This window comes from Nerophis lumbriciformis, linkage group LG22 (assembly GCF_033978685.3).
Source record: "Nerophis lumbriciformis linkage group LG22, RoL_Nlum_v2.1, whole genome shotgun sequence".
Lineage (NCBI taxonomy): Eukaryota > Metazoa > Chordata > Actinopteri > Syngnathiformes > Syngnathidae > Nerophis > Nerophis lumbriciformis.
Genome location: NC_084569.2, coordinates 38,844,959 through 38,857,458, shown reverse-complemented (window position 1 = coordinate 38,857,458; position 12,500 = coordinate 38,844,959). Strand labels below are relative to the sequence as shown.

General features: G+C 33.7%; 1 protein-coding gene across 3 annotated transcripts in view; it reads right to left on the bottom strand.

Moving 5' to 3' along the window:
- grin2ba (glutamate receptor, ionotropic, N-methyl D-aspartate 2B, genome duplicate a) overlaps positions 1-12,500 on the bottom strand; it is a 431,694-nt gene that overhangs the window by 367,980 nt on the left and 51,214 nt on the right. For all 3 annotated transcript variants that reach the window (XM_061973840.2, XM_061973838.2, XM_061973841.2), the window contains exon 2: positions 9,721-9,799. The gene's annotated coding sequence lies outside the window, so the exon portion shown is untranslated. The remainder of the gene's footprint in view (positions 1-9,720; positions 9,800-12,500) is intronic.

Genomic DNA, 12,500 nt, shown 5'->3' with positions numbered 1-12,500 from the left:
GTATTTCAAGACTTTCATCTAGAACCCACGCAGGGAGTTCCACTAAGAACCCTTTCGTATTTCAAGGGTTTCATCTAGAACCCACACAGGGAGTTCCACTAAGAACCCTTTTGTATTTCAAGACTTTCATCTAGAACCCACGCAGGGAGTTCCACTAAGAACCCTTTCGTATTTCAAGGGTTTCATCTAGAACCCACACAGGGAGTTCCACTAAGAACCCTTTCGTATTTCAAGGGTTTCATCTAGAACCCACACAGGGAGTTCCACTAAGAACCCTTTTGTATTTCAAGACTTTCATCTAGAACCCACGCAGGGAGTTCCACTAAGAACCCTTTCGTATTTCAAGGGTTTCATCTAGAACCCACACAGGGAGTTCCACTAAGAACCCTTTTGTATTTCAAGACTTTCATCTAGAACCCACGCAGGGAGTTCCACTAAGAACCCTTTCGTATTTCAAGGGTTTCATCTAGAACCCACACAGGGAGTCCCACTAAGAACCCTTTTGTATTTCAAGACTTTCATCTAGAACCCACGCAGGGAGTTCCACTAAGAACTCTTTCGTATTTCAAGGGTTTCATCTAGAACCCACACAGGGAGTTCCACTAAGAACCCTTTCGTTTGTCAAGGGTTTCATCTAGAACCTATGCAGGGAGTTCCACTAAGAACCCTTTCGTATTTCAAGGGTTTCATCTAGAACCCACACAGGGAGTTCCACTAAGAACCCTTTCGTTTGTCAAGGGTTTCATCTAGAACCTATGCAGGGAGTTCCACTAAGAACCCTTTCGTATTTCAAGGGTTTCATCTAGAACCCACACAGGGAGTTCCACAAAGAACTCTTTCATGTTTCAAGGGTTTCATCTAGACCTGACACAGGGGGTTCTAAAAACATCCCTTTTCAAAGGTTTTCACCGATAACCGTCTTGTCTTCTGAGGGTTCTATAAAGAACCATATTGTATTCTACAGATCAGTTTAGTTCATATTATATTGTGGTCATTTATCATGTTGACATTGAACAAACATTCAAAACATTTTAATGAGAAAAACATTTATTTAAAGATAGGCACCAGTATTGGCAAATGTTATCAGGAAGTATGTCCCTGGTGACACAGGATCTTACCCATGCTTTCAACAATCCCTGAAGAACTCTTTCTTCCAAAAACGGTTCTCTGGATCAAAATAGTTCTTACTGGAACCCTTAGTGTTAGTGAGAACCCTTTTAAAACCAATTATTCAGAAAAGGGGTTTTAAAGGGTTCTCTGGATCAAAATGGTTCTTACTGGAACCATTAGCGTTACCAAGAACCCTTGAAAAACCCTTTCTTCGGGAAATGGTTTTTCAGAAGCAAATGGTTCCAGTTAGAACCTCAGCCCTTGTAGAAGAACCCTTTTAGAACCCTTATTTCTAAGAGTGTACCGAATATTAACCACATTTTAGCGATACTGTTAGTATAAACGCTGACGTACACAAACTACTGTTAGCAGCACATTGAGCACAGAGAGCTAACTAGCTCATGCTGCTATACTAACATACTGAGCCGGCGGTTAGCTGCCGCATCGCCTCTGAGTTGGTAAAAGTTCATTCTAGACTAGAATTTGCAATTCCGATAGGAGTTGCGTGTGAATGCCCTATGTGTCGGTTAAAAAATGTGGGATATGAAGGGGTCTGTATATTGCCAAATTTCAATGGGGGGAAATTCCGGGTAATCAGGGAATTATCCAAACTGGGAAACATGCTGGCTTGAATGTCCAGGAATGTGTGGATGTTGGAACAATTTGAATCGGTTAATAAATGTGGTATATGGAGAGGTCTGTATATTGCCAATGTTCAATGGGGGGAAATTCCGGGTAATCAGGGAATTATCCAAACTGGGAAACATGCTGGCTTGAATGTCCAGGAATGTGTGGATGTTGGAACAATTTGAATCGGTTAATAAATGTGGTATATGGAGAGGTCTGTATATTGCCAATGTTCAATGGGGGAAAATTCCGGGTAATTAGGGAATTATCCAAACTGGGAAACATGCTGGCTTGAATGTCCAGGGTGAATGGAGTGTGTGGATGTTGGAATAATTCAAATCGGTTAATAAATGTGGGATATGGAGAGGTCTGTTTATTGCCAATTTTCAATGGGGGGAAATTCCGGGTAATCAGGGAATTATCCAAACTGGGAAACATGCTGGCTTGAATGTCCAGGAATGTGTGGATGTTGGAACAATTTGAATCGGTTAATAAATGTGGTATATGGAGAGGTCTGTATATTGCCAATGTTCAATGGGGGAAAATTCCGGGTAATTAGGGAATTATCCAAACTGGGAAACATGCTGGCTTGAATGTCCAGGGTGAATGGAGTGTGTGGATGTTGGAATAATTCAAATCGGTTAATAAATGTGGGATATGGAGAGGTCTGTTTATTGCCAATTTTCAATGGGGGGAAATTCCGGGTAATCAGGGAATTATCCAAACTGGGAAACATGCTGGCTTGAATGTCCAGGAAAGTGTGGATGTTGGAACAATTCGAATCGGTTAATAAATGTGGTATATGGAGAGGTCTGTATATTGCCAATGTTCAATGGGGGGAAATTCCGGGTAATCAGGGAATTTTCGCTACCAGGGAACATGCTGGCTTGAATGTCCAGGGTGAATGGAGTGTGTGGATGTTGGAATAATTCAAATCGGTTAATAAATGTGGGATATGGAGAGGTCTGTATATTGCCAATTTTCAAAGGGGGAAAATTCCAGATAATTAGGAATTATCCAAACTGGGAAACATGCTGGCTTGAATGTCCAGGAAAGTGTGGATGTTGGAACAATTCGAATCGGTTAATAAATGTGGTATATGGAGAGGACTGTATATTGCCAATGTTCAATGGGGGGAAATTCCGGGTAATCAGGGAATTTTCGCTACCAGGGAACATGCTGGCTTGAATGTCCAGGGTGAGTTAAGTGTGTGGATGTTGGAACGATTCAAATCGGTTAACAAATGTGGGATATGGAGAGGTCTGTATATTGCCAATTTTCAAAGGGGGAAAATTCCAGGTAATTAGGAATTATCCAAACTGGGAAACATGCTGGCTTGAATGTCCAGGGTGAGTGGAGTGTGCGGACGTTGGAACGGTTCGAATCGGTTGAGAAATGTGGGATATGGAGAGGTTTGTATATTGCCCATTCATTTTCAATAGAAGGGAAATTCCTGGTAATTCAGGTAATCAGGGAATTTTCGGCTTGATTGTGCGGATGTTGGAACGTTTCAAATCGGATGAGAAATGTGGGATATGGAGAGGTTTTTATATTGCCCATTCATTTTCAATAGGGGGGAAATTCCTGGTAATTTCGGGTAATCAGGGAATTTTCGGCCTGATTGTGCGGATGTTGGAACGTTTCAAATCGGATGAGAAATGTGGGATATGGAGAGGTTTGTATATTGTCCATTTATTTTCATTAGGGGGGAAATTCCTGGTAATTTCGGGTAGTCAGGGAATTTTCGGCTTGATTGTGCGGATGTTGGAACGTTTCAAATCGGATGACAAATGTGGGATATGGAGAGGTTTGTATATTGCCCATTCATTTTCAATAGGGGGGAAATTCCTGGTAATTTCGGGTAATCAGGGAATTTTCGGCCTGATTGTGCGGATGTTGGAACGTTTCAAATCGGATGACAAATGTGGGATATGGAGAGGTTTGTATATTGCCCATTCATTTTCAATAGGGGGGAAATTCCTGGTAATTTCGGGTAATCAGGGAATTTTCGGCATGATTGTGCGGATGTTGGAACGTTTCAAATCGGATGAGAAATGTGGGATATGGAGTATATTGCACATTTCCTAGTCATTGTCAATGGAGAGAAAATTACCGGAAATTCTGGGAAAACCGGGAATTTTGGGAAAGGGAAAACATGTTTTGCGTTCAATATACAGGAAGAGCAGTGAGGGTTGATGGTTGAAAGGTCGGAATCAAGTAAAAAATAGCGCAATATTTTGAGAATTTATGAATACGTCCATTCAAGTGAATAGGAATTTCCTAGAAATTTGGGGATTTCGGGAAAAACGGGATTTTTTTTAAAACAATTTTCCTAGATGATATGAACGGGCTGATGTTGGAATTTTTCAAAACGGTTGCAAAATGTTGACGTAGTAACAGTTTGAATTTAAATGGGTTTTTTTCGGAATTCCTGGAATTTCGAGGAAAACCGGGAGTTTTTACAACAACAAAAAAAACTGGTAGTTTTCTTGTCCCAATTAAGAAGAATGTGTTGAACCTGGAATGGTCAAAAATGGTTGAAAAATGTGGACTGTGAAAGTTTTCAAGGAAGAGGTGAAAATAGGGCTTTGGCAATTCCTGGAATTGTTTTTACTTGGAAAATGGTAGTTTGATTGATCAAGGTGAGTGGAGTGTGTGGATGTTGGAACGGTTCAAATCGGATGAGAAATGTTAGATATGGAGTAGATTGTAGTTTTCCTTGTCATTGTCAATGGGGAGAAAATTACCGGAAATTCTGGGAAAACTGGGAATTTTGGGAAAGGGAAAACATGTTTTGCATTCAATATACAGGAAGAGCAGTGTGGGTTGATGGTTGAAAGGTCGGAATCAAGTAAAAAATAGCGCAAGGTTTTGAGAATTTAGGGCATTGTAGAACTATGAATACATCCATTCAAGTGAATGGGAATTTCCTAGAAATTTGGGGATTTCGGGAAAAACGGGAATTTTTTTAAAAACAATTGTCCAAGATGATATGAACGGGCTGGTGTTGGAATTTTTCAAAACGGTTGCAAAATGTTGACGTAGTAACAGTTTGAATTTAAATGTTTTTTTCGGAATTCCTGGAAATTCGGGAAAACCGGGAGTTTTTACAACAACAAAAAAACTGGTAGTTTTCTTGTCTCAATTAAGAAGAATGTTTTGAACGTGGAATGGTCAAAAATGGTTGAAAAATGTGGACTGTGAAAGTTTTCAAGGAAGAGGTGAAAATAGGGCTTTGGCAATTCCTGGAATTTTTTTTACTTGGAAAATGGTAGTTTGATTGATCAAGGTGAGTGGAGTGTGTGGATGTTAGAACGGTTCAAATCGGATGTGAAATGTTAGGTATGCAGTAGATTGTAGTTTTCCTTGTCATTGTCAATGGGGAGAAAATTACTGGAAATTCTGGGAAAACCGGGAATTTGGGGAAAGGGAAAACATGTTTTGTGTTCAATATACAGGGAGAGCAGTGTGGGTTGATGGTTGAAAGGTCGGAATCAAGTAAAAAATAGCGCAATATTTTGAGAATTTATGAATAAGTCCATTCAAGTGAATGGGAATTTCCTAGAAATTTGGGGTTTTCGGGAAAAACGGGAATTTTTTTAAAACAATTGTCCAAGATGATATGAACGGGCTGGTGTTGGAATTTTTCAAAACGGTTTCAAAATGTTGACGTAGTAACAGTTTGAATTTAAATGTTTTTTTTCGGAATTCCTGGAATTTCGGGAAAACCGGGAGTTTTTACAACAACAAAAAAACTGGTAGTTTTCTTGTCCCAATTAAGAAGAATGTTTTGAACGTGGAATGGTCAAAAATGGTTGAAAAATGTGGACTGTGAAAGTTTTCAAGGAAGAGGTGAAAATAGGGCTTTGGCAAACCGGGAATTCTGAGAATTCCTGGAATTATTTTTTTTACTTGGAAAATGGTAGTTTGATTGATCAAGGTGAGTGGAGTGTGTGGATGTTGGAACGGTTCAAATCGGATGAGAAATGTTAGATATGCAGTAGATTGTAGTTTTCCTTGTCATTGTCAATGGGGAGAAAATTACCGGAAATTCTGGGAAAACCGGGAATTTGGGGAAAGGGAAAACATGTTTTGCGTTCAATATACAGGAAGAGCAGTGTGGGTTGATGGTTGAAAGGTCGGAATCAAGTAAAAAAAATAGCGCAGGATTTTGAGAATTTAGGGCATTGTAGAACTATGAATACGTCCATTCAAGTGAATGGGAATTTTCTAGAAATTTGGGGATTTCGGGAAAAACGGGAATTTTTTTAAAACAATTGTCCAAGATGATATGAACGGGCTGGTGTTGGAATTTTTCAAAACGGTTGCAAAATGTTGACGTAGTAACAGTTTGAATTAAAAAAATTTTTTTTCGGAATTCCTGGAATTTCGGGAAAACCGGGAGTTTTTACAACAACAAAAAAACTGGTAGTTTTCTTGTCCCAATTAAGAAGAATGTTTTGAACGTGGAATGGTCAAAAATGGTTGAAAAATGTGGACTGTGAAAGTTTTCAAGGAAGAGGTGAAAATAGGGCTTTGGCAATTCCTGGAATTTTTTTTTACTTGGAAAATGGTAGTTTGATTGATCAAGGTGAGTGGAGTGTGTGGATGTTAGAACGGTTCAAATCGGATGTGAAATGTTAGGTATGCAGTAGATTGGAGTTTTCCTTGTCATTGTCAATGGGGAGAAAATTACCGGAAATTCTGGGAAAATCGGGAATTTTGGGAAAGGGAAAACATGTTTTGCGTTCAATGTACAGGAAGAGCAGTGAGGGTTGATGGTTGAAAGGTCGGAATCAAGTAAAAAAAATAGCGCAGGATTTTGAGAATTTAGGGCATTGTAGAACTATGAATACGTCCAATCAAGTGCATGGAAATTTCCTAGAAATTTGGGGATTTCGGGAAAAACGGGAATTTTTGAAATCATAGATAATACAACAATTGTCCTGGATGATATGAATGGGCTGGTGTTAAAATTTTTCAAAACGGTTGCAAAATGTTGACGTAGTAACAGTTTGAAATTAAATGGGTTTTTCAGAATTCATGTATATATTACATGTTATTATGAATGTTACTACATGACATATATACTTACATCATGTATATATTACATGTTATTATGAATGTTACTACATGACATATATACTTACATCATGTATATATTACATGCTATTATGAATGTTACTACATGACATATATACTTACATCATGTATATATTACATGTTATTATGAATGTTACTACATGACATATATACTTACATCATGTATATATTACATGTTATTATGAATGTTACTACATGACATATATACTTACATCATGTATATATTACATGTTATTATGAATGTTACTACATGACATATATACTTACATCATGTATATATTACATGTTATTATGAATGTTACTACATGACATATATACTTACATCATGTATATATTACATGTTATTATGAATGTTACTACATGACATATATACTTACATCATGTATATATTACATGCTATTATGAATGTTACTACATGACATATATACTTACATCATGTATATATTACATGCTATTATGAATGTTACTACATGACATATATACTTACATCATGTATATATTACATGTTATTATGAATGTTACTACATGACATATATACTTACATCATGTATATATTACATGTTATTATGAATGTTACTACATGACATATATACTTACATCATGTATATATTACATGTTATTATGAATGTTACTACATGACATATATACTTACATCATGTATATATTACATGCTATTATGAATGTTACTACATGACATATATACTTACATCATGTATATATTACATGTTATTATGAATGTTACTACACTCCATATATACTTACATCATGTATATATTACATGTTATTATGAATGTTACTACATTACATATATACTTACATCATGTATATAGTACATATTATAAATACTACATGACATATATACTTACATCATGTATATATTACATGTTATTATGAATGTTACTACATGACATATATACTTACATCATGTATATATTACATGTTATTATGAATGTTACTACATTACATATATACTTACATCATGTATATATTACATGTTATTATGAATGTTACTACATGACATATATACTTACATCATGTATATATTACATGTTATTATGAATGTTACTACATGACATATATACTTACATCATGTATATATTACATGTTATTATAAATGCTACATTACATATATACTTACATCATGTATACATTACATGTTATTATGAATGTTACTACATGACATATATACTTACATCATGTATATATTACATGTTATTATGAATGTTACTACATGACATAATTACATCATGTATATATTACATGTTATTATGAATGTTACTACATTACATATATACTTACATCATGTATATTACATGTTATTATGAATGTTACTACATTACATAAATACTTACATCATGTATATATTGCATGTTATTATGAATGTTACTACATGACATATATACTTACATCATGTATATATTACATGTTATTATGAATGTTACTACATGACATATATACTTACATCATGTATATATTACATGTTATTATGAATGTTACTACATGACATATATACTTACATCATGTATATATTACATGTTATTATGAATGTTACTACATGACATATATACTTACATCATGTATATATTACATGTTATTATAAATGCTACATTACATATATACTTACATCATGTATACATTACATGTTATTATGAATGTTACTACATGACATATATACTTACATCATGTATATATTACATGTTATTATGAATGTTACTACATGACATATAATTACATCATGTATATATTACATGTTATTATGAATGTTACTACATGACATATATACTTACATCATGTATATATTACATGTTATTATGAATGTTACTACATGACATATATACTTACATCATGTATATATTACATGTTATTATGAATGTTACTACATGACATATATACTTACATCATGTATATATTACATGTTATTATGAATGTTACTACATGACATATATACTTACATCATGTATATATTACATGTTATTATGAATGTTACTACATGACATATATACTTACATCATGTATATATTACATGTTATTATGAATGTTACTACACTCCATATATACTTACATCATGTATATATTACATGTTATTATGAATGTTACTACATTACATATATACTTACATCATGTATTTATTACATGTTATTATGAATGTTACTACATTACATATATACTTACATCATGTATATATTACATGTTATTATGAATGTTACTACATGACATATATACTTACATCATGTATATATTACATGTTATTATGAATGCTACTACATTACATATATACTTACATCATGTATATATTACATGTTATTATGAATGTTACTACATGACATATATAACTACATCATGTATATATTACATGTTATTATGAATGCTACTACATTACATATATACTTACATCATGTATATATTACATGTTATTATGAATTTTACTACATTACGTATGTACTTACATCAAGTATAAATTACATGTTATTATAAATGTTACTAAATTACATATATACTTACATCATGTATATAGTACATGTTATTATAAATGTTACTACATTACATATATACTTACATCATGTATATATTACATGTTATTATGAATATTACTACCGTACATTACATATATACTTACATCATGTATATAAATCTTTGATTTGGGGGCTTTTTAGAGCGCTTTATAGGCGGAATAAAGCAACTTCCATTATCTCCATTGTTAGCTGACTTTTGCTAGTGTTTATTTACGAGTTAGAATGCATAAAAAAATGGAAACGTGTATTTCCGTCTCACATAAGGATGGTCAAACAATTCCCTCCCCAAAAAAGTGTGGTTCCCTCTCATGTTGTAGGTCAAAATGTTCCAGAATAAAAAAGGGGAGTAAGTTGTGGAGTAACTCACAGCAATTTCGGGGGGAATCTTACTCCGCGGGAGCAGCTTCTTCTCCTCGGGATGCTCGCCGTCGCTTGGATCCTCCACCCTGTTTGAAAAGGGCAAACGAGGAGGACCGAGGGTGAGAAGCGGGTCACAGACTCTTAAAAGGGCTTTTAGTGACGGCAAGACAAGTCAATATGGTTATTTCACCCAGAAAAAGACATTTTCAAAGCTCCTTCTTTTTGGGAATCCACAGTGAAGGCCTCATCTATTCAATAAAAAAAAAAAAAAAAAAACAATCTCCATCCTTAATCTGCTTAACTGCATCTCCCAGCTCCCAGTGGTAAACTGTGTGTGTAGATTTGCGGCGGATAAAAGTGCTGAGCTGACTCAAGGAGGACAAATCAGCCCGATCGGGTAAATAATACATCTGCTGCGGATGTACAGTAGCATTAAATTGTCTGAGCGTTCATTGGCAACAGCTCCCGGCGCCGTGCTAATAAATGGCTTCCATCGGCGGCGCTTATGCATAGTTCATACACACGGGCGACAAATGAGAGGGCGACATCGTGCATCTTGCGTGAACTCCCTTTGACGTCCGTCCTACGCGTCGGCGCGGACCAGAGGGATGTTGTGCTCATTTGCATGTGGAGGCGGGGCTTATTAATAAAGTCATGCTCTATTAAAAGGGTTTGCATATACCAGTGCAATTATTTTATGTTACACCCCCCACATTACCAGGAAGAAGAACACTTTTCATCATATAGTATGTCTATAAAATTGTAATAAGTACACCTCTGCATGGGGGAAATGTTGCCGTTCTCAATCTTTATGAAATTAGGTTGTTTTTTTTATGCATTCTAATACTACAATGGAGCCTATCGGAGTCACTCTATTTTGCCTATAAAAACATCCAAACACCGCCATTAGGCTTTATATACATGATGTAAGTATATATGTCATGTAGTAACATTCATAATAACATGTAATACATACATGATGTAAGTATATATGTAGTATCTAGTAACATTCATAATAACATGTAATATATACATGATGTAAGTATATATGTCATGTAGTAACATTCATAATAACATGTAATATATACATGATGTAAGTATATATGGAGTGTAGTAAGATTCATAATAACATGTAATATATACATGATGTAAGTATATATGGAGTGTAGTAACATTCATAATAACATGTAATATATACATGATGTAAGTATATATGTCATGTAGTAACATTCATAATAACATGTAATATATACATGATGTAAGTATATATGTAATGTAGTAATATTCATAATAACATGTAATATATACATGATATAAGTATATATGTAATGTAGTAACATTTGTAATAACATGTAATATATGCATTGATGTAAGTATATACTGTATGTAATGTAGTAACATTCATAATAACATGCAATATATACATGTTAGTATATATGTCATGTAGTAACATTCATAATAACATGCAATATATACATGATGCAAGTATATATGTCATGTAGTAACATTCATAATAACATGTAATATATACATGATGTAAGTATATATGTAATGTAGTAACATTCATAATAACATGTAATATATACATGATGTAAGTATATATGTAATGTAGTAACATTCATAATAACATGCAATATATACATGATGTAAGTATATATGGAGTGTAGTAACATTCATAATAACATGTAATACATACATGATGTAAGTATATATGGAGTGTAGTAACATTCATAATAACATGTAGTAAGTATATATGTCATGTAGTAACATTCATAATAACATGTGATATATGCATGATATAAGTATATATGTAATGTAGTAACATTCATAATAACATGTAATATATACATGATGTAAGTATATATGTAATGTAGTAACATTCATAATAACATGTACTATATACATGATGTAAGTATATATGTAATGTAGTAACATTTGTAATAACATGTAATATATGCATATATGTATGTATATATGTCATGTAGCAACATTCATAATAACATGTAATATATACATGATGTAAGTATATATGTAATGTAGTAACATTTGTAATAACATGTAATATATGCATTGATGTAAGTATATACTGTATGTAATGTAGTAACATTCATAATAACATGCAATATATACATGATGTAAGTATACATGTCATGTAGTAATATTCATAATAACTTGTAATATATACATGATGTAAGTATATATGTCATGTAGTAACATTCATAATAACATGTAATATATACATGATGTAAGTATATATGGAGTGTAGTAACATTCATAATAACATGTAATATGTACATGATGTAAGTATATATGTAATGTAGTAACATTCATAACAACATGTAAAATATACATGATGTAAGTATATATGGAGTGTAGTAACATTCATAATAACATGTAATATGTACATGATGTAAGTATATATGTAATGTAGTAACATTCATAACAACATGTAAAATATACATGATGTAAGTATATATGGAGTGTAGTAACATTCATAATAACGTGTACTATATACATGATGTAAATATACAAACACATGTGTGCTTGTCTTACATAAAGACTGAAAGATAGTGAGTAGAAGGTTAAAGTAGGTATAAAACCATCATGATCCAGAATGTATCCTGGATGCGTGGGAACAAAGTGAGATAGAACTGACACCGCATATGATTCGTATCAGTCAGATTTGAAAGAGATATCGGTTGATAAAAGTTGCAAAACAAAGAGGTCAATCAAACATGGCTTACGTGGTGGATCAATTTGGAAGGTAGTGGTCCTAAATATCCCTCA